General features: G+C 43.8%; 1 pseudogene; it reads left to right on the top strand.

Moving 5' to 3' along the window:
• Positions 1 to 23,832, top strand: part of LOC119445373 (structural maintenance of chromosomes protein 4-like) — a 74,641-nt pseudogene extending 50,809 nt beyond the window's left edge.
• The last annotated feature ends 429 nt before the right edge of the window (positions 23,833 to 24,261 follow it).

Genomic DNA, 24,261 nt, shown 5'->3' with positions numbered 1-24,261 from the left:
CTACCGGTGAGCAACCTCAAACTAATTGAGGAAGAAAGGATACGCGTCGAGGCTGTTCGATTAGCGGAACTTGCTGCAGCTAAGCAATATTACGAAGACAGGAAGCAGCTCCAAGAGAAAAAACTCAAGATGCTGCGAGAAGAGCTGCATGCATTGAAAATGAAAGAGAGTGAGGCTGAGACCAAGATGGAGAGTAGGTGCGTTTTCATAGCAGAACTGCACGACATGAGAAAGATGCCAGAAGAAGTTGGCAGATTCGATAGCGCCCGTGACGGCGTAGAGAAGCTCACCACAGAGGAGCCCTTGATGCAGAGGGAAGAGGTGAAGAGGATGGCTGACATCCCAATAGAGGATTGCGTAAACAAGGAGCAGAGCACAGCAGAGAAAGAGGTAGCTTCACCTCAGAACAACAGTGAGTCTGGCATCGAAAATGATACCAGGGATCGCGAGGCAACAGACAGAATGATACATTTAGATTCCAAGAAACAGAGCAATGAGAAAGCCAGCAGATACCCGACGCGTCCCAGACGTAAGGCAACGTGTAAGGGCAGGAAGAACTTGCACAGAATGCGTAAGGGCAGGAGGAAGATTCAAAGGCGAAAGGAAAACGTCATAAAACGCAGGTACATGACAAGATGCAGGCGTCCAAGAAAAAGTTAAAGCCACAGTTCTACCCAAGCCATTCCAAGCCGTACAATCAATCTGTAGTCGTAGGAAAGAGAAGGAAACAGGCTGGAAATAGGCAAGCATGGGAGTTCCGAAAAAGGCGGAAAATAGTGCATATGCAACAGGTAGAATAAAAAGGAATAATATTTTGGAATGCCCTCGGACAACTGAATGGTCAGTTTTCACAAATGTGTGCAGAGAAAAAGTTTATTCATGTAAAGTGTTTGGAACATTGAGTTAACATTGGAACAGTGGAGTGCTGTGCATTACGTGGTATAAAGTGAAATTACGGGACCATAAGAAAGAACTCACTGACGAACGGACGAACTCCGCACTCTGTGTTTCGTGTTACTCATATTTAGTCGACGCGTCCTACCTCACCATCGCGTCTTTCTTGAACAGGGGGGAAGTGTGGTAGGAGGGCGACAATTTAATGTTTCTGATTGGTGTGCGGAACCGATATTTGAAATGCGCGGGCTTTCCCGTGCTTGTGCTCGGCGTGCGGGGCCGAAAAGCGCGGGAGTGAGCGTCGCTGGTGCGCGTGGTCGGTGCGCGTGCCGGGAGAGACCATCTGGAACGACGGGGCAGCCAGGCTGACAGAACGGGCAGTGCAGCGAGATGGAGCGGACCGAATGACGGCCCACGTCCCGGCATCCCGGTCCTGCACTGCGAACCGGGCGCCGCCCGGCTTCTACCATCGTCTCGGGTCCTGCTGAGCTGGGCCTCGTCCCCGCTCGCACGACCGCTGCCGTGCTGCCGGGCTCGGGCCACGTCCCAGAGCCCTGGTCCGGTTCTCCAAACCGGGCGTCGCCCCGGCTTCTGCCACCGTCGTGGGTCTTGCTTGAGCTGGGCCTCGTCCCGGCTCGCACGACCGCTGCCGTGCTGCCAGGCTCGGGCTACGTCCCAGAGCCCTGGTCCTGTTCTTCGAACCGGGCGTCGTCCTGGCTTTCACTCCACTGCTGTGCTGGGCTTCGCCCCGGCCCTCATCCCACCGCTACGGTGCCGAGCTCGGGCTACAACCCAGAGCTAACGCTCCGGAACCGGGCTACGTCCTGGTGCACCCTGAGCTTCAACCGCCGCCCGTATACCCACCGCCGTCAGTGCCAAGTCCGCCGAGCCGTCGCCACGAGGCCGGACTCCTGCTTAGAATTGTGAGTGCTCGTGCGTGACACTTATCCAGCTTACCTGTTAGTTCGTGTTCCCGTATTCGTCCCATGTGCCGCTGTGTCATAAATACGTCTCTTTGTGTCTCTGGTTGCTTCTTGTGCGTCTGCTGACCTGCGCCCACACGGGTCATGCGGCGAAGCAGCTCGGTCGGCTTTCGGTCGCCAAGTTCCTCCGATGATAGAAGCTGTTGAATGCATCGCGAGTCGAAGTCGGTCGTGCATCGTAGTAACTCCCGTTTCAGGATGTCGTAGGGGTTGTCGGGTGGGGGAGTGAGTAAAACGTCGCAGATCAAAGCTGAGGTGGTCGGGCTAAGCACACTCACGACATAGTCGTACTTGGCCGTCTGCGATGCGATGCGGTGATGGCAGAACTGCCCTTCGATGTAGAGAAACGAGAGCTCACTATCTGCGGGCCAGAACTCGGGAAGCTTGAGTGTGGTGATGGAAGGTGTGGCATTGTCTTGGGAGTTCGATTCCATGGCATCGAAGAGAAGCGGCGGGACGAATAGTTGCGATGCGGGAAGCGTCTGAGGTCACCAACTTGTGGGAACAGAAGGCTCGGAACAAGCAAACATTCATTCGGCGGGCAACTAAGCTGATGTTGTTGTTGTTGCCTCAAAACATGGCTCGTACCCACAGGGGGGATTGGCCACATTAGATTGTTTGAAATGTGCGTCTAACAATACACAAATGGGGAAAGGCAAGCATTTAACACAAAGCAATAGTCAACCCCATGCCAACAGAAATTTTGAGAGGGCACATTCATAAATTTAGGGGAAAAAATCAAGTGAAGCGTCCCATGGTTGGCACCCTAGCAGTGAAGTCTTCCTGACGATTCAATAAACTTGTGGATAGCAGAGATCATTGACTCATGGCTTGTGCCTAATTGACACGCACCAAAGGACAAAATGTTTGGTGTAGTAAGCGCTAAACCCAACTTATTTGTAGGAAATATGAGGAACCTTCTGCGCGGAGGGAGGAGAAGCGGCAGCAAGAAAGAAAGAAATGGTCCATAGTTTCTGGTTCATTACAAAAAGAACACAGGTTAGTTATGGACAAACCAGATCTATGAAGGTAAACATTTAGGCGGGGAACTCTCAACAAAAGCTTGATAATGTCACCTCACATTGTCGTGAAAGGCATTTGTTCGTGTTCCACCGGAAATTTAGATGTTGCAAATCCTCTGCGGAAAGGGGATGATTTAGTACAATTTAGAAATAAAAAGTGTTTAAATCTAGCACCTGTTATAAAAGCGAAATCAGGAAGGATATTTAAGACGGGACCATTTAGTGAAAATGATGCGAGCGAGTCAGTTGATTCGTTTAAAGGAATTCCACTATGACCGGGGACCATACAAAGCAGACTTCAGACAAATTGTCTGGAGCAAGAGTCGAAAATATGCTCAGTAGGTGTGACTGATTTGTAGAAGTTAAATGAAAACAAACCGACAGCGCATCGGTAACAATTATTACTTTCGATGTTGGGGACCCAATTTTCTAATGGCTAGAATGATGGCCAGAAATTCTGCAAGAAATATTGGGGTGTAATCTGCTAGAAGGAGAGCAAAAGACCAGTCAAGTTGATTTGAAAAGATGCCAACTCCGGCCTTCTCTGCATTTGTGTAGCGTCCATAGAAATAACCAAGTGAGACTGAAATAGACTAAGATGATCTTGAAGGAGACCTTCAAGTATGCGTGGCAGAAGAAGATTTGTGTGTTTTGGAAAAATATCAAAAATCAAGTTCACCTTTAACGAATCAGTTTTTGGAGAAATCAGGCACGGTAGGTGAACATGAAGTTTTGATAACAGCGTCTGAACAAAAACTACTTGAGGTGTCGATAACGGCGCCAATGTGTTGAGAAAAACAAATCGGGATAATTGATGAAACGGATTGAAACTGGAAAGGGATGCATCATAAAGCTTTAGAACAGTCACGACAGTAAGTTGCTTAAACCTGGACTCAAGCAGGAAAATTCCAGCCTCCACATAAAGCACATCATTAGCCACAAAACGTGGCAACCCAAGACAAAGACGTAGCGCTTGCCTTTCTAGCAGTATTAAAGGTCTTAGCTTGTATGCTGCACATCCTGAAGAAGAACACAGCCGAATTTGAGAATAGGGCGGGCGTAGAGCTTGTAAATCATCAGCAATGTAGCCGTATGCATACCCGTCTTTTTAATACTAAAATGGCGCAATAATCCCATTGCACGTTTCCTTTCCTAGCATTTGTTTCGATTTGTTGCTGCCAGTTTAGTGTATGATCATAGGTTATCCCCAAGTACTTCACAGCTATTTCGATAATGAAGAGAACTGAAAACGGGATTTGATAATGTGAAATACAAGTAACGTGCATTTCTTAACGTTAAGGGAAAATGCAGCCCGTCCAGCCAGATCTTGAGTGCAGACAAATAAGATTTTAAATTTGGTGCAACGTATTGATATCCGTGATGAGGAGAAAAATGCAAGTCATCAGCATAGAGATAGAGCTACACATCCTGATGAATTGGGACAGAAGATAACAAATATTAAACAAAAGCGGGAGAGAACTGAACCCTGTGGTACGCCTCATCTGTTTATACGTACCGATGTCCCCATCCTCGAAACAAAAGAATTTTCCATCAGAAAGCAACTCTTCTATCCAGGCCACTATATAGTCTGGAACAGCACAGCTCACTAATCTAGAAATTAAAATTCCATGCTTGACACTGTCATATGCTTTTGTGATATCTAAAGTTACTAAAGCTGATACGTTTCCTGATAATCCTGCGAGTCGAATGCGGCTTTCTAAATCAACGTGAGCTGACCATATTGAACAATGAGCCCTAAATCCTATTTGTCTCAAGCACAGAATACCCGAAGAAGTGAATTTATTGAGCCGGACATGGATAACTTTTTCTATTAATTTCACTAGGTTCGATGTAGGGAAATGGGCCGAATGTTGTCCAAGACATCCGAGGTTTTGATTTTTAAGTAAAAGTACAACTTTTCAATTTTCCAGTAGTACGGGATCCCGTATATTGAAGGGAACTGTTAACTATATTCAGTAGCTCAATAAGGAAAGAGTTAAATAATAATTTACTCATAGCTGTTGTGATATGGTCAGGTCCAGGAGCCGATTGATGAGTAGTTTAAATGACATCGAATATTTCCGTCATGGTGACTTCTACAAACTCGTATGTCGAACTATGAAGTCTCCTGGTCTAGGACACAGCGAAGAAAACGAGCTTCAAGACCTTTCACGATATCATCTAGTGAATCTGCCACTTCTTTGGGGGATAGTGCATCGGAATATGACCATACAGACTGTTGGAAAGATTTTTGCTTCGTAGAAACCTAAAAAGTGCAGATCTTCTTTCTGGTTTTGATAAAGATGAATGCAGTCCGTTTTTTGTTTATTTTTAGCTTTTGCCGCAGTTATTTTAAATACAGCTGCATAGAATTTATAGTCAAGCCAATTTTTCGGTGAATGATTATGTTTGAGACTTTTCCATGCTGCTTTTCTGCTCCTATAAGCTCGTGTACATGCTTCATTCCACCAAGCTGAGTTTGACGGTGAGCTCCCAGACCTCACCGTAAACTCAGCGGACTGAATCAAAGAATGTAAAAGCGATACCACCGAGTCCACCTCCGCTGTTCATCACTGGGGTTAACGATGATACCCCTGACTTGTGATACCCCTGACTATAGCTGACTTGTAAGTTTTATGATTAATGAGCCGATTTTGCCGCACAATAGCAACCTGGTGTGAAAGCATAATTTCAAATGTCATGGGTAAATGATCGCTACTTGTTCCATTATCAAAGGTGTCCCACAATGAAATAGCCATCTGAGCGGAAGAGAAAGTCAGGTCTAATGCAGATGAGAATCGTCCACGTAGAAAAGTAATTTGACCTGAATTGTGACATTGAAAATTGTTACCATTGATCCGATTCCACAGCCTCTTTCCAAAAACACCCGTTTTCATTCCCCAAGATGTATGATGGGAAATAAAGCCTCCCGCAAGGAGCATTGCATTTGAACAATTTCGGCACAACGAGTCCAGGTGATCAGTGCACTTGACTCCATTCGGGAAGTACACATTAGCCACTGTAAATGCAGCGCAACCAGGCAGTAAAAATTCTAATCCTAAAATTTCACAGTCTGAACATACATGTTCAAAAGATAGTTGCCTTGTGGTACATTTTTGATGAAGCTAACACTAGTAGCCCACCGCCTCTACCTGGGCGATCTAAACGAAATGTTCGAAAATTATTAATAGTAAATCGTTGATGTGATGAAAGCCATGATTCTTGAAGTAAAATAATATCTGGAATTAGATTATGAACTAGATAAAATAGGTCAACGTAATCGGAGGAAATAGAGCGGCAATTCCATTGAAGGACTCTTACTGATGCTATTGTGATCCTAGTATGGATGATTCCACGGCACAACGCAACGCATCCTGCTCGTGGTGTTCAATGTTTTTTTTCCTTTTTTCGCCTTTGATTTAGGAGAATCAGTGGGAGACAGTGGGGAACTCTTACGTCTATTGCTGATGGTTCCAAGCCTCATGTGTCCAAAGGAGGTGCTGGGCACCGCAGTCAGTGATCGCGGAGAACTCACGGAGATATCATACTCAACCTCTGCCTGTCTGTCCAAGTTTGTTTCTTTTGAATATTGAGCAGAACTAGTAATTGAATTGGGGGCAGTAACAGTAGAGTGCAATTGAAGGAGGCTGTTGAATTTAGCACTCAGCATCTCGGTAATACCTTCGGCAAACGTGTTGAAAAGTCACTCCATCACTATTGGTATTGCCTTGTCAATAGCTGCGGCTACGGCCGCCGAAACTGTGGCTTCTAGGAATGTGGACTGACGGGATGCAGCAGCTGCGTACCCAACATCACGCTATTTAATTTCTGCTATTGCTTCCGCACGAGAACAGTGGCGTTTCTTTGCAATCTCAAGCACTGAATCTCCGCCCTCGTGCAGGACAGTTCATATCCGTAGCAATATGTGCTCCATCGCACAAGCAGCACCTTGGCTCATCTACACCACAGGCTCATGCGGAATGAGAGCTGCCACAGCTGCAGCATCTCACAGAAGATCTGCAAGCATTCACACTATGTCCATATCTCCAGCAGTTTCAGCACTGCAGGGGTCTAGGAGTCAACGTCTCCACACGGAATAAATATGGCCATGCCTTCACCTCGGACGGGCGCGTTAAGCCGGCGAACGACACAATAACGCTCTCAGTAGGAACGTGGTTATCACCCACTGATCTATTACATCTGTAGAAAGAAACAGCGCCAGCCGGAGAGAGCATCTTAAGGAAGGCCTCAGGTGATATTAGTGGGGACCCACGAACAGTGCCCTTCACGCATGCAAGATGAGGTGGGACGAAAACACGAACCGCGATGTTAGCGAACGTCGTGCAGTTAAGTAAGTCATTGAGGCATTGAACGTTAGACGACGTACACAGAATGCCAGTCTTGCCAAACCGCCTCACCTCCGAGATGTCAATGAAATGTTCCATTACAGCACGCAGCTTGGAAGCTTTCCGATTCGGTCAATCGAATGAATCCACCATCTGTGGGAACGAGCGCCACGGGCAAGGTATTCACTTCGTTCCGAAGGAAACTCTCCAGAGGCACCGACTCAGTGGGATGGCTAGCCGACCAGGGCGAGCCCTGGCCGGGACCAGAGACCGGCATTCACGGTCCCTGGAAAGGAAAGGAAAGAAAAAGAAACAACCTTTAGAAGGAACAAAGTACTACAGTCAGTTGAAATGTGACCAATCCCTCTCAGGCACGACAGCGATTGGAAGGTAGAGGTAGAGGAAAATGATGTCGAGCGCCTTTCTTCTTCGGACGCAAAGCACACTGTCCACTACAGCCTAATAAGGGTGTGCTTGTGTTCTTTCGTTTTACAATTCAAGAAGCTTAGGTGCCATACAATTGATGGTGAGCCAGAAGTTATGTTACCTGAGCTGGAAGACAAGGACTTAGAAGACCTGAATGAGGAAGCGCTAACGATGAAGTCCACCATGCTCAAGCAGAACCAGTCTGCATGAACCCAAACACGGCTGTGATACAGGAGTATCCTCGAAAGGCAAGCCTATTTCAAATACTCTTGTATTTTATTGTAGGTGGAACCTTTGAAGCTGAATCAGGACTGCTAATTTAGCTAGTTCGAATGTTGGATTAATGGTTACGAAAATTCAGCGCAAACACAAGAAACAAAGAAGGACAAAGAAAAAAGAAAAAGGACATGGAGCAGCGCCTCCGCTCTCGTGTCGTGAATTTTTCCGTTTTCTTCTCGTGTTTGTGCTGAATTTTGTAACTTTGAAGCTAAGCCATGAAAGTTTTTCATGGTGTACTTACTACCTGTTCAATATCTTAATGGTCGAGGTGTGTGGATTTCGAAAATTTCTTATGCGATTCGAATGGTTCAGGTTTTTTTTATTCGCATTCAGTTTGACAGTTCACTATTCGAAATTGTCGAATAATTGTTTGTTCTTAATATAAGAATAACAGTATTTATTGGAACATTTGGTACTGTTACAATATGAACTATTTCAAGTTATCCTGCAAGAAATGGTGGTTGTTGTTCAGAAGGCCAGGTTCTCGAGTGAGCACATGGAACAAATAACTTCTGAAGTATATATTGCAATCATTCCATGAGAATGCCTCGCTTTTAGAAAGCTTACAAATCTTTTGCCTCTATTAGGGCAAGGCAAATAATTTTCCAATCTCACCGTGTTTGCAACCCTTTAAATAATTTGCAGTGCTGTAACTTTAACACTAAGCTCCTCCTTCAGGAACACACGCTCTATGTGCATCTGGGAGGCGCTGTTGCCTTGTTCCACAATGCAGTCTAATGGTGCACCAGATAACTTAAAAAAGTAATTTGTCATTTACAAGGCTTCTCAGTTGACCAGACGGCAGTTGTGAATGGCATCACATGCATATCTCAATCAGTCAATAGTTATTGTTTCTAACACAATACAACATTATGTTTACACAGGCAGGGCATCAGAACCTTTTCAAGGTTGTGGCAGGGGTCCGTTAACACATGGGGCTATCAAGGAACTGCAAGACAATATAATAAATACAAATATTACAGTAAATTTTGTGAATAACAGAATAAAATAACAAATGCGTGCTACAAATTTATTTTGATAACATAGGAGTTATTAGTGCGATAGCTTACTACTCCTGGTACAAGCCAAGAAAATGCCTGGACCTTCAAGCTCGGCCAAGGTCAAACTGGGACTGAGCCTGTCACTACCAACGGCTGCTGCGTATGTCGCATGGGTGCCTATATCTTCAAAGTGACCTGCGATGTGTACAAAGTGCACTGAGTGGTGGTAGTTTTGAACCCCTGTCGTTTCGTCGCTTAGTTCACATTGAAGCGAGATGCAGCATGAAAGTCAATTCGCTCGTTGCTGCTGCCATGCCGAGCAGTTTCTTTGTCCTTTCCCAAAGCATGCCAACTAGTGCTATCGCTCGACGAACTTGATTTAACTGCGTTCAACCACGGGAATTTTTTTGTAAGTGAAATATGTGAAAGTGAACGAGCTGCTTATACAAGTAAAATGATGTGGTGTAGCATTCTAAATTTGTTATTGCAACGTAAGAAAATGAAAGTACTAATCCATAGTTAGTCCTTATGGATGATACGTATAGTGAAAGTGAAAAAGTGCATCTAATGATGTAAATACTCATTTTTTAACCAAATGGATGCAAAAAAAGATGCATACAAGAAAATGTGGTGGTAGTTGTGACATCTTTTCATCCTTTCGTGTCAGCGCCATACACTAAAGGGGTACTTGTTTTGGGCTTGCTTTGGCCTTACTCTTTGAGCCTACTCTTTGGGCTTACTCTTTGGGTCTGAAGATTGAAACAGCAAAGTCAGTGTGGTCTAAAAACAATGCATTGTCCAGAGAAGAGCCTGGCTGCAGTGCACGCCTCATCCATGATCGCTACTGGCATTTCAGAATAGTGTTTGCCTGAGCTCTTGGTGGCACATCGCACAAATGGTTTCCAGCAGAACGTATGGACACGGACAGAAAGAGGCGACGACACACACTGGACTAGGAACTGAATGTTTATTCTTGGTTTCCCACACCTTTTATAGCACAAGGCAGCCAATGCTTTTTCCTTTTGTGATGCTGGTTATCCGTCTTTCATAGCGAATGTCGTCTTTGCGCAAGTAGTTTTTTTTTCTGTTAGTAGTATCGATGGTGTACTGATGCATGATTTCCCGCTTCTGTCAATGGCCATGCCTTCTAAAATTTCACGCGTCAGCTTGTCTTTACTTTTTTCTAAAACCTGTATGTCGTAAAGTACGGTGCAATGGTGCTGGCGATGATGAAAAGCGAGATGCTCAGCGGAGATTCCCTTAAGATGATGCATGCTCTCTTGTCCTGTCATTGAACACCTGCCTGTTTGTCCTATATAACTTCGGCCACATGATAAAGGTATATCATATATCACCCCTGTCTTGCAGGTAGTGTACTTCTTCTGGTGGTTGATTGTGCACCGCTTATTTTTCTGGTCATTGTTGACTCGCGCACACATTGATGACTCGCGCACACATTGATGACTGCGCGCATGATGACTGCACACATTTGCGCAAAACTACTTACGTAAAGACGACATTTCGCTCTGAAAGATGGATAACCGGCATGACAAAAGTAAAAAGCATTGGCTTTGTGTTATAAAAGGTGCGGGAAACCAAGAATAAACATTCAGTTGCTAGTCCAGCGTGTGTCGTCGTCCCTTTCTGTTCGTGTCCATACGTTCTGCTGGAAACCATTTCTGGGGCGCTACTGGCATACTTGGATAGTCATCATAGATGAGTTCAAATTTTTAATGCGTGTGACCGCCTAGCTTGTTGTGTCCGTGAGATTTTCACTAACTTTAAGGTTCACAGGTTGGCAGGTATGCTGTTGCGAGTTTTCATTGGCTCGGAGTTAAAGCTAGCACATGGTGCACCTACTGCGCAATTTTTACAGCAAGAGGCCTACAAACAGAGGGTCATGAGCTGGAAGCAGTAACGGAGAAATTGGCTGAGCAGCGACGTCATCACGACAACCTGCGCAAGGAGCGTCTGAACGAGTTCATGGGGGGGCACAGCACCGATACTGAAATGGAACACTCACCCGTACTGTTGTTCCAGGTGTTCCTCTTGCTTGGTGCGGCTACGAATTTCTTGAGGACGGAGCCGTGCTGCACAACTGCCGACAGGCCCGACGATTTCCCACCGATGTTGCTTTTGGATGACCGCAATAACTTCACTGGCCATTTGGATCATCGACACATGACACCGATATCAGCAAACTGGGCGCGCCATATAAGCCACTCTTCGGTGATCTTCTGCCGGGGCACACCACCGATACTGCGATGGAACACACCCGTACTGTTGTTCCAGGTGTTCCTCTTGCTTGGCGCGGCTACGAATTTCTTGAGGACGGAGCCGTGCTGCACAACTGCCGACAGGTCCGACGATTTCCCACCGATGCTGCTTTTGGATGACTGCATAACTTCACCTGGCCACTTGGATCATCGACACGTGACACCGATATCAGCAAATGGGTGCGCCATATAAGCCACTCTTCGGTGATCTTCCACCGGGGCACAGCACCGATACTGCGATGGAACACTCACCCGTACTTTGTTCCAGGTTGGTATTTAGACCATTCTTACTGCTATGTCAGGAGCGAGAATCGCTTCCTAATTGTGGTGTTGTGCCCAGTAAATGGAGACTTGTATTGACTAATTGTAGACAGAGTGTCGCAGCGTTTTTTGTGATATACTTTTGCTGCTCTCCGGAGATATTGAATCAAATCCCGGTCCTGATACAGAAAGAAGTCAGGTGGTTTTATTTGGGCATTGAATGAATTACAAATATGTGTATACAGAACGAGGTCCCATAGGCGTAGACTGAATCGGGACCTCCTACAGTAGTTAATGTAGAAAAATTATTAAAGCAGCAAACAGCAGTAGCGAAAACAAAAATAGTATGGATCGCAGACAAAACATAGAATTTAAGAAAGAAAAAAAAAGAACAGCAGAAAAAAAACAAGAGCAATAATTAGACAGGATAGAAACAAAAGGTAATTCCACATCTAAGCAGTTGTCGAATGGTTACAGGGTGAAAAGTAGTGAAAATAAAAACAAAAAACAAAAAGAAGTTGCATCTATTTTCAACAATGTAAAACAACCCCTGATCAGATGTTTCATCGATAAAAGGTTGTGAACAGCTTGGTATGATAGGGAGCGGGACAACAAAAGGAAGTAAAAAGAGTAACCACAATTACGCAGAATATGACATGGATGTGAGGAAAGTTTTCAGTTTTTTTGAATTTGCCAATTGATTGTGAGGTTTTGATTGCCGGTGGTATGGTATTCCAGAGACGTATTCCAGTGAAATAGGCCATTTGTTTGCCGTAGTTGGTATGAACTGAAGGTAAAATGAAATTCTGATTACGTGCAAACCTAGTCAAGTTAGTATTCGCTAGGCTGGATTCAGGGATGATGAACAGAGGAAGCTGATCGTTAATTTGCTTGAACAACAATATACCTAGCTTGTATTTGAAAGTGTTATCGACCGTTAGGATGTTGTTGGCATGTAGGAGTGCTTTCGCGTTACTGCGATAAGGACTGCGTGTAAGTATTCTAATGGATTGATTTTGTATAATTTGAAGGGAGACAAGGTGGCTGCTGTAGGTATTGCCCCAAGATGTGATACAGTAATTATATGGGAATGAATAAAAGCGTAGTATAATGAAAGTAATGTGGGCTGGGCAATTATACCACGGGATTGAATTAAAACATGTATGCCGTATGCCATTTTTTTTCGCAGGTAAGCAACATGCGAGTGAAATTTCAAGTGACGATCTAGTTTAATTCCCAAAAAAGTACCCTCTTCTCTCCTTCAATTGCAAATTGATCTAGAAATACTGGCGGGACATAATTATGTACACGTTGGTGAGAGTGAAACACAACGAACTTCGTTTTAGTAGGATTAATTTGCAATTTATTATGGAAGCACCAAGCTGCCAAGCTTGTCAGGTCATTGTTTAGTTTATACGTAAAAGATTGGAGGCATTTATCAGTGTTGACAATTGTTGTGTCATCTGCATATAGCAAGCATTCGGAAGTAGTAAGATAAGTTGGCAGATTGTTTATATAAATTATGAAAAGAAGTGGGCCGAGAATAGAACCTTGGGGTACTCCTACATTAGTTACTTTAGGTCTAGATTTACAACCTAACAGACTAACAACCTGACTTCTGTTGAGTAATTCTTTATTAATGAAAGTGCGGGACCAGTTATGCTTATTGTGTCAAGCTTCATAAAAAGAATGTGGTGGTTGATAGTGTCGAATGCTTTGGTGAAATCTATAAATACAGAACCTGCGTAGTGGCCCCCATCGATTGCTTTCTTCAGTTTTGGTTAAAGATAACAAAGCGAGGTCAGTGGAATATGCTTCACGAAAACCAAATTGGGAATGTGATAGAACCTGAAATTTATTCAGGTATTTCGTAATGCGAATTTCAAGTAATTTTTCAAATATTTTACTGAAAAAAGGTAGTATGCAAATGGGTCGATAGTTGACTATTAGCGTGCGGTCGCTTTTTTAAGAACGGGAACAATTTTACCACTTCTCAGTTCTACAGGGAAGATGCCAGATTTGAAAGCTAGGTTGATAATGGTTGAGAGAATATCAGAAACAGCAAGCGCATCATTTTTATGTGGGTGGGTGAATACCATCAAGACCAGCACTTGTGGTTTTCAGGTTTCGAATGACATCATGAACTTTATGAGATGTGGTCGGAAATAAAGAAAGATTGTGGCAGACGAGAAAGGGGAAGATGATAGTCAGCACTGGGGAGGACATCAGTGGGAAAAAAGTAATTACTGAAGGCCTCAGCAATCTCTAACGGGCTGTCATAGGTATCATTGTTGTACTTAATAATAGTTATACTAGACTGCCTTTCATTCCTGTTCAGGAATGAGTTAACGATATCCCATTTTTTTCTTAAAATTTGAGCCAGCATCTTCAATTATTCGTTCATAATAAATTCTTTTTGCATTTTTCAGTCGTAATGTTAGAGCGTTACAAAATTTTTTGTATCGTGCCAGTAGCTTTAAATTAAAAGGCTTCCGTTATGTTTTTCTGTAAAGGTTCTCTCTGGCTCTCAGCTCTTTCAATAATTTTTCAGTGATCCAGGGTTGTGAGGACTAGCGTATACTTTTTAACATTTACGAATCTGCGTATGACATTGAATGTGAAACATCAAAATGGATGAAAACTCCGAAAAGGCAGTTAGCGGATCATCAAAGGGTATTGCTGAGGACCAATCCGTGCGCATAACAGTATCAATGAATGATTCCTTGTCTAAAACATGCCTGGTGAAGGATTTACAGGTTGGAGTAGCGTTACAGTTGAAGCGCAAAAAAATCGGGTAATGATCAGTGATGTCGACATTAAGAACCCCTGCATCCGGTGCTGGTGATAGATTAGACAGTGCATGATCAATTAGGGTGCTTCCACCATTATGCAGCGAGTGGGAAGGGTGATTAAACATTCGTATCCAAAACTTTGAAAAACACTGGAGTAATTCAAAGAATTAGGGGAAGAGAGGTCAAGCAAATTTATGTTGAAATCACCCATAATCACTACATTTGTGTGATCAAGAGTTAATGTATGTAATACTTTGGATGGCTTCGCAGAAATTAATGACCGACGAGGATGGGGATCGATAAATGCATCCTATGAAGCTCTTGTTGTCTAGATTAAGAAAATCATGGTTGAATTGTACCCAGACACTTTCGCAGTCAGTTACATTTAACTCACTGTCATGCCGTCGTTTATAGTGGTGTTAGAATTGATATAAATGGCTACACCTCCATGATTGCTACTCGCTCTATGCGAGTATTCAGACTTGTATGAAGGGAGACAAAACAAATTCTTGTCGTCGTCGCATAGCCAGGTTTCAGAGATACTGATAAGTGAAAAAGGATTGTCAAGAGCGGAGAGAAGATGCTGTATGTCGTCAAAATGTTTACGGATGCTTCTTGCATTAATATGAATAGCAGAGTGGGAGACAGGCGAAAGAAAGCTGTTGAGTTGGTCTGTTGAGAAGTAGGTAGCCATAAGTGGATGGAATTAATTGCAACAGAGGGAGAATTACAATTGAAAGTGATATGCTAGCAGATTTTGGATAGGTCAGCTTTGCAAGTGATGCGAAACACCTTGCTCTCCTAGTCCGTCTGGCTTTGATTTGACAGTTGTCTGTCCATAAGAACTTCCAGTTGTTCGCCTTTTTTAGAGAGAGTGCCTGAGAAAAGAGTGCCTTGTTTTCAGGTGTGAGGTGATCGTTAAAGTAGACAGGACTATTGGTGGCTCCAGACAAACCGATGTCTTCTAGGCACAGTTTAGCCTTCCGCGCCTTGCTCACGAATTCGTTCTTTTTCGATCGGGAGCAGAAGCGAGCAAGCAGATTCTTTGCGCCACCTTTCACGGTCGCAACACGGTGAACAATGTCAAGATCAGAGGGTGCCAGTTTGCAAGCAATCATATCACCTATAGTCTGCATAATTGCTGCGCAGTCCTCCCCTTCCGTTACCGGGATTCCCTGATCTCGATGTTGTTTATCCGTGAATATTGCTCCATGTGCGCCACTTTATGAGATAGCGCCGCATTTTCAGCTTTTAACGCCTTGTTCTCCGCAATCAGAGAGGCGTTATCCTGTCGCAAGCTTTCAACGAGATCATTCATGTGCTCAGCGCTAGCTACCAGCTCATTCATTTAAATGTTTTTGATCTCAGAGAAGTTCACACCATATAGCTGTGCTTTGACGATGAACTTGTTAAAGATAGTGTCAACCAAATCATCAGGACACTCGTTGAGTCTGGCTTCAAGCTCTAGAACTTTTTTGTTCACCTCAGCAACAGTAGGCATTGTGCAGAATTCAGCTAAGCGGTACATATGCGCAACACGATCAGTGGCAGCAACGGCAGTGCAACAAAGATGCAAGGAGAGCCGGTCAATTGCACTAACCTGCGCAGTAAAGAAACGTGCGTAAGGCCAGAAACGATGCGCTGTTGCACTGCCGTCACTGCCAAATGTGCCCAGCCGTCGGTCGTGGTGTCTTTATATGGTGGTGCTAGCCGAAGTGAAGCCGTCTAGCAGAGCACCAGAGCAACTATCCCCTCAGTGCGAAGACAGATGGATGACCGCAGCTCCACACATGTCGTTGATGACAGTACAGCAGGCTTGCTCCCTCGATAAGGCGGCTGGCGTCCACGGGTCCTTGTCGATGCGTCGAAAGACGAATAACTGCCCAGTAAAGAAACGTGCGTAAGGCCAGGAACGATGCGCTGTTGCACTGCCATCACTGCCAAATGTCGAGCAACGGTCCTAGCAACCGTTCAAAGAATTGAGTCAGGCCAAGACGACATTCGGAAAGAACTTCATGCCTTAAAAAACTGGCAAGCGTCTGTGGACGTAGAGCTAAGGCAGTTGGCAGCCCAACTTCGTGCACTCGAGGTCGACACCGAAACAATAAAAAACAGCTAGCCAATCTAATCTTCATCTGTAAGGTCACCGGAGTCCGTTCTTTGCTTGACTGACAAACTTAAAACTATCGAATCGCGCTGTGATGACGCCGAGAATCGACTCCGGCGCACAAATCTGTTTTTTTCGGTATACCAGATTTGCTTGATGAAAACTGGTCGTCGGCGGAAAAAAAGTGATAGAATTTTGCTCACAGAACCTTGGCATAAGTATTGAACCATCGCAAATCGAACGCTCGCATCGCCTTGGAAAGTACAACGCTGGCAAGTGCAGGCCAATTATCACTAAATTCACACTTTTCAAGGACGAGCAGTGTATCTTAGAAAATGGGTTCAAGCTTAAAGGTAGCAAATTTGGAGTACGCGAGGATTTTTCCCTGCAGACACGAGTTGCTAGAAAAAATTTGCGTGACTTCGTGAAATCTAAAGGCATGCCATACAAACTGAACGTTGATAAGCTGCGAATTGATAATAACACATACTTGTACAATGCCATGTAATGCGCAGTTGTTCCATCTACGCGATAGCTAGGAGGGAAGCAGACGGCAAATATTACCGGTCATTCGCAACCACAGCGCCTGAAGGATGAGCCGCTACGTTTATCTCTTGCGTATACTAACATACGTAGCATTCTATCAAAACACGTTGAACTAAAATCGCATCTTGAAAACTGCGAGTGTGATATACTAGCTCTGACAGAAACTTGGCTTTATTTGGGTATTTTGGATCAAGAGATTTTGCAGACACTAACGATTACGTTGTCTATCGCAAAGATCGCGAAGGTAAAAAAGGAGGTGGTGTTTTAATTGCCGTTAAAAGTCGCATTACATCATTTGTTGTAGATATTCCCAGCCCACTGGAGATCCTATGGGTCTGCATCACGTCATCATTTACCAATTCATTAATTGGCGTCTGTTACAGACCACCGGACAGTTCTCCTTTCATTTCCGATTTGCGCACCATTCTAGATGCTATTTCAGAGAAGTATCCTAAATCCAATATATTCTTAGCGGGTGATTTTAACTACCCTGATATTAACTGGCCCCCTTCAATTTCCACCTCTCGCACCTCGAATGAATTCATTAAACTCACCCTTGATTTTTCTTTAGTACAGTTAGTCGACAAACCTACCCGAGGAACTAACACCCTCGATCTCATTCTCGTGTCAAATCCCCAGGTTACTAGTGCCGTTTACTGTAATTGATGGTTTCAGTGACCACAAAATCTTGAACCTAACTATTATCATCCCATCATATTCACGAGCCGTAACTCCTAAGCACATCTTCAATTATAAGAAAGCTGACTGCACTGCCATTAACACTGGTCTCGAAACGTTCTGCGATGCATACATACCGTTTTTTTTTCCTCAAGTACACTCGGCGAAAACTGGACAACTTTCAAGCACAAGCTATTGGCACTAGTGCATGCTCATATACCGCTAATCTCATTCCGACTTAACGTATCAAAGCCATGGTATCACAGATCTCTGCGAACTCTACAAATAAAAAGAAACGCTTTTTCAAGACAGCTAAGCGACTAAACACTCCTGCCTTTTGGTCTAAACAAAAATCCTGCGAAACCGCATATTGTCGCGCCGTTTGTAAAGCTAAGAACAAGTTCTTTTCTCATGATTTACAGTCCCTGATGACCAACAATCCCAAAAAATTCTGGCGTGCTATTTCCCCCGACCTCCTCTCCGACTAACGTAGCACTACAAGATGGAAACGGAAATTTGATTGAAGAAGAAAAATGTGCCGATGTCTTAAACAAATATTTCTCATCCGTATTCACAGAAGAAGACTGCTCAAATATTCCTACCATTACTGACGTCACTTACAGGTATATGAACCGCATTCAATTAACAGTTGAAGGAATCACATCCGTAATAAAAAACTTAAAGTATCCACAAGCTCTGGTATTGACGGAATCAACACTAAGATTCTCAAACAATAATTCCTTGCAGTTTAATCCTTTACCATATCTTTAATCAATCATTATCCACTGGTACACTTCCACATGATTGGAAAATTGGCAAGGTGATACCCATCTTCAAATCTGGAAATAAAAGTGATGTAAATAACTACCGCCCCATATCCCTCACTAGCATTCCTTGCAAAATACTAGAACACATAATTGCATCTAATATTGCCCAGCATTTAGAAAATAACCATTACTTTTTTCCCCAACAGCACGGTTTTAGGAAAGGTTTGTCTTGTGAAACCCTGCTACTAGAATTCACTCATGATCTATTTTCTAATATGGATGGTAACACACAGACAGAATGCATATATGTCGATTTTTCTAAGGCATTGATCGTGTAGCACATTGTCGTCTAATTACTAAACTGTCTTCCCTTAATCTTGATTCTCTAACTATATCTTGGCTCCGGAATTTTTATCATCACGCAAGCAGTTTACATGGGTTAATAACACCTCATCTCCATTTTCTGACGTTACTTCTGGTGTTCCTCAGGGCAGCGTCCTGGGTCCTTTATTATTTCTTATCTACATTAATGACCTTCCATCTCATATATCATCAAACATCCGTTTGTTTGCCGATGATTGCATAATATACCGTGAAATTAAAACTCGGGCAGATCATTTGTACTACAACAGGATCTTGACATAATTTCATTCTGGTGCTTGAAGTGGCAGATGACGGTTAACGCTGAGAAATGCAAACTAATGACGTTCAGCCGAAAACAGTCAAACTCGACTTACACATACTCTCTTAACAATAAACCCTTATTGGCAACGGACCACTACAAGAACCTTGGCATTAACTTCACTTCTAAACTATCCTGGGCAAACACATTGAAAAATTACCTCTACAGCATCGCGCACACTCGGATACCTGAAACGTAATCTTCACGGCGCCATCTATAACACGAAAACTAGCATATCACATTTGTTCGTCCACAACTCGAATATGCATCCTCTATCTGGTCACCTCATAAATCATATCTAATCGACTTGCTAGAATCTGTGCAAAACTGCGCTGCACGTTTCATTACCCGTGACTATAACCGCTACTCCAGTGTGACTAACATGAAGGCTTCGTTTCATTACCGTCCCTGGAATTACGCAGAAAGATAGCCATTCTATGTTTATTCCATAAAGTAATCTACAGCGCGCACGCAAATGCTTTGCCACTATCAAAACCTCATCGCATATCTCGCAGGCTTCGTAATCAGCATAGTTTTGTTCGTCTTTTTGGCCGCACTCAAGCCTTTAACGCATCTGTGCTAGCACGTGCCATTATTCAATGGAATGACCTCCCTTATGATGTGTGTATTCATGATCACGCGGCATTAGAAATAAAATACTACCCATGTATGACTGTGTTTGTTAACGATTTGATATCTTGCAATCATGTTTATACATATAATGACAGCATGTTGGCCCGTTCAAATATGTATAATACATAAGTGTCTTATTATTAGTGTTACACCTATGTTATCTCTCACATTTTTTCATTGTTTAACACTTGGTTTTTGAATCCCTTTTTGTTTTGTGTTCTTGTAAAAATTTATTGTATAGTCCCCTCACATAATACTCCTATGTGGAGCCTGTGAGGTATTTGTAATAAATAAATAAAAGGGATTTGGCATCATCAGCAGCAAGCTGAAGGAGACGTACCAGATGCTCACTCTGTGAGGTGACGCAGAGCTTGAGCTGGTCGACTCGCTCGACCCATTCACCGAAGGCATAGTCTTCAGGTGGGTGTCTGCTGTGTTGTTTCTCTGAGTGGTCTTCACAAAAGAGCTCTCTTTCTGCCTATAGTTTCGAGTGACTGCTTATTGAAACATTGCGATTTCACACAGTTTGCAAACCAGTTATTGCAATAGCTGGTGCAGTGTTATGTATGTATGATGAGATTTCAAGTGGTTTGGGCCGTAGAGTTTCTTACTAAAATTACAAGCGGACATCTGGCACTGTGATCGTTCAGCTATCTTTGAAATGGACATTTGTGAAATTCCGGTTAGAACTAGGTAGTTTCCAGTGATCCACGGCAGCAAGTCTACACAATACAGTAAAACGCCGCTGTTTCGTTCCCGGGTGCTACGTTTTCTCGGCTCTTACATTGTTTTCGGCCAGTCCCGCCATAGCCCCCATGAGGCCCAATGCATTGGGAACCCGGCTGTTGCGTCGCAACTGTGGGACCATTCCCGCATAATGTGTTGCGAACTGCCGCTCAGCGCCAGCCCAAGCGGCCATGTTGACTTTTCATGTCGCTTGGCTTGGTAGCTTGACGATGGGATTGGCTGCCCAAAGTGCCGGGGCAACATCTATGACGTATTTTCAGTTTCCACTAGCAAAAGCATGGCCTTAGAGATCCCTATTTGCTATCTCAAGATGGTGTCTATGACGCGTTGGGGCCCTAAAATTTTTGGGGCCATAGCTGTACCGTATAAAGTCCAAGGGCGATAACGCCGTCGCCGCGCGCCCTATGCTTTATGTGCGAATGAAGGCGTGTGAGGGTCAGTCAACGATTGCAGTTCAATCCCGCACGCACGAAGCAGGAAGGCGGGGCGGAAGCGTGCTTCTTCTGTCGCCCGCGGGCACGGGGGGAAGAAAGGGGAGAGGGGTTACTCCGTACCGTATCTTGAAAGCGATCTGCGATGTGGAAAAAGTGTGCGCCTGCACGGCATTGTACTTTGGCATCAACTGCGTACTGCGCCGCCGCACACGACTGGCGCGGGCCGTATCTTGAACGCGATCTGCGTTGAGGGCAGAATCTAGGCTGTGTAGGTGCGTCGGCAGTTCGTAGCTCTTTGCGTGCCGTGTGTTCTCGGCACTCAGTTTGCATTGAAGCGATAGACAGCACGAAGGTCACTTCCCTCGCTGCTGCTGCGGCGCTTCCTCACACCAGCGTTTTGATATCGAGTGTCCGCGCTCATCAAGTGTGATGTGTCATGTTTGCCTGTGCGTGCTGACAACATGCTTGTTAATATAGTTAATAAGCGAATGTTTCTAAGTTTATAGGGGCGATAAAACTACTATTCTTACTTTATATACATATATCTGTCTACTAATTAGTTATCGCAATCGATGCTTCGACTTTCGGGTGAAGCTGTGACTTTTTTTTAAGCGTAAGAATGCAAATAAAATTGTGTGCAGCTCAACACTACTCTCATTTCTCAATTGTTCCCTTTCCCGGCTCTTAGTTTTTTTTGGTCCCGTGAAAAACGTATCAGCGGGGTCCTACTGTTTACCAACTGCTACAATTGCTTGAACTACGATTTCTCACATTAGTTTCACTTTTGCCTTGCTTAGTGTCCAGATATTCCTCATGCAGCATTGAATTTCCCACAGGAGTCATTAGACCAGAAAATGTGTAATATTCCCTGTAACTGCAGTTGCAGTTAAAAGGGGGGCGGGGGTTAATGTTCGCCTTCACTACATTGTTATAACAAAATCATTTCCAACAGTGGGCGGCCCCCAAGAAGTCTTGGAAGAACATATCCAGCTTGTCGGGAGGTGAGAAAAAACTGAGCTCTCTGGCACTTGTATTTGCTCTGCATTACAAGCCAACGCCTTTCTATGTGATGGACGAGATTGACGATGCGCTGGACATCAGGAACGTGTCGATCGTCGGGTACTATATCAAGGTATGTCTTGCACTGCCTCTTGCATGCTCATCTAACTAGAATTCTTAATTTTCTCTGTCTTGTGGTATGTAGGCTGGGTTGGCCAGATTAAAGGCATACTTATAGTGAAACATTGTAAACATGTGCCTTTGTCATTATGTAGCTCGGTATTTGCAAAGAGTGTAGGTGTGATAAGGGTTAGTCTAATATAATCGGTTAAAGTGAACAAATAAATGAGACTTAGAACTTATGTGCAAGCACAAGGGCTTCGTGCATGGTCGCACTACAATCTACTTGCGGAATGAAAAAAATGTGTGTCTCCTTTGGCTATCGTCACCATTGCTTGTCATAGTTGCAGTAAATTCATGCCGCACGTGTACGCTGTCATGATTTAAGACCCTTTTTGACTGCTTTATCATGAGACTAAACTTGAGAACCTGTTGTGCAACAAAGCGCACTTTCTAAACGGCATTGAAGTTCAGCTTCAAGTTTACTTGACGAGTAGATTTGCAAACTTCGCCGATGCAATTGACAAAAGTGTTGATCTTAAAAACTCGCTACGATGGTCCTTGCATTCAAAACTACTGAAGCTGAAGCGCCATTGAAAAGTGCAGTTAGAGCAAAAGTCTAGATCATGGTATTGACAAAAAAATTTCTTCTAGCACTGCAGTGCAGCATGGAATTGTCTGAATGTATTACATTGGTCGAACAAGTATACGTACACTGTAAACTTGATTACGGTCTGCATGCTTAGGACTTTGAATAAAAGATTTTTTCGTGGCTTTTGTGGTCTCAGACTTCTGCGCGCATATGTAGCTTTTATCAAGCAGGCAAATTGAAAATTAAGCACTGTTTGACTCATATCCATGTGCTGTAGGCAGATATTTTATTAGTAATGAATAACAAGCCAAGTTCAAGTACTGATACATTTGACTGGTCTTTAAGCGCTATCGTGGTGAGGTCAAAGATTTTCAAAAAATTACTGGAGCGAAGATTATGTGCCAAAGGTGAAGCCAGTCCACTGCCGTTTTACCGTAGGCACAAAGAACTGTCAATGTGTTGCGGAGAATATAGAAGCGCGTTCATCCTACATCGTGCGGGTTCAAGATTTTGTATTGTGGATTCTGTTCAACGTGCATCTTTGTGTCGCTAGTCTTAGAATAAAACTTGAATCACAGGAAATTTTATGGGAGATGATATCAGTAATTCGCCAAAGGTAATATTTTAGCCAGAAACAAGAACCTTTTCATATATATTCATTAAAAAACCCAACTTCAACTGTGAATGGGCTACAGCTGCCGCAGCTCTTTTACAGAGGTTATGTAGAGGTCAGCTTTACTTCTGCTGGTAAGAAGCTGTGGAGACTGCCACTCCAGCAATCTTTTCTTAAAACCTCTTTGAGTGTGGTTTACATTTGGCTCTTCAAAATTGAGCACTTGGGATGCATTCGCCTGGTTCATTAAAGTGCTGCGCTTCAGTTTGGAGCACTGTGAAGTGTTCACAGCTTCAGACTGCGAGTGTGACTGAGATCTGACAGAATTTAGATCACGTGGCTCCTTTAATTACTCTGGAAGCAGCTGAACACATGGCTCGTGCAAGCTTTTTCTGGTTTGAATGTCGAGAAGCCTTTGTGATGCTACAAACTAAATCGGAGCATGGTAGGAACCAGTTAAATTACGTATACCGTAAGTAACCTCCTTGGAATCTTGTGTAGTGAAATACTGCATGGCTTGCCCAGGCGTTTCACTGTGTTTTGTCTCCTTGCATTTCAGGAGCCAAACGAGAAGTGCACAGTTCATCATCATATCATTGAGGAAACAACATGTTCGAACTGTCTGATCGCCTGATTGGCATTATAAGGTGCACAACTGCACCAACTCATGCACCATCAACCCGCGGCGCCTTGTAGAGGTTAAAGCGGAACCTGAAGAGCAACAACCACCTGAAGAACAACAGCAACCTGAGAGCCACAGCCAAAAGTTGTGTTTACTGACGTTAGTGCATGAAGTGATTCATATAATTGTATATGTAATTTTTAACTTGTTTTAGTCATCTTCAAGCTCATTGAACTCTCTACAATCACTATGAGCACTTTGTCATTGGAGAATTTTACTTTGTATTCCATGATCAGTGGTTGTTATATCCACTTAAAGCATTTTTAATTCTGCAAGCATGAGCAAACGTGTACAAACGCGATTTAATAAAGGAAACGCTTCTTATGTATAATACAGTTGCATGTGCAATCAACAATGCATAGGCAGTGTCCATGCACGACA

The sequence above is a fragment of the Dermacentor silvarum genome, chromosome 1, assembly GCF_013339745.2.
Source record: "Dermacentor silvarum isolate Dsil-2018 chromosome 1, BIME_Dsil_1.4, whole genome shotgun sequence".
NCBI lineage: Eukaryota > Metazoa > Arthropoda > Arachnida > Ixodida > Ixodidae > Dermacentor > Dermacentor silvarum.
Note: the sequence above shows the minus strand (reverse complement) of the source record. Positions and strands in the feature narration are given on the sequence as shown.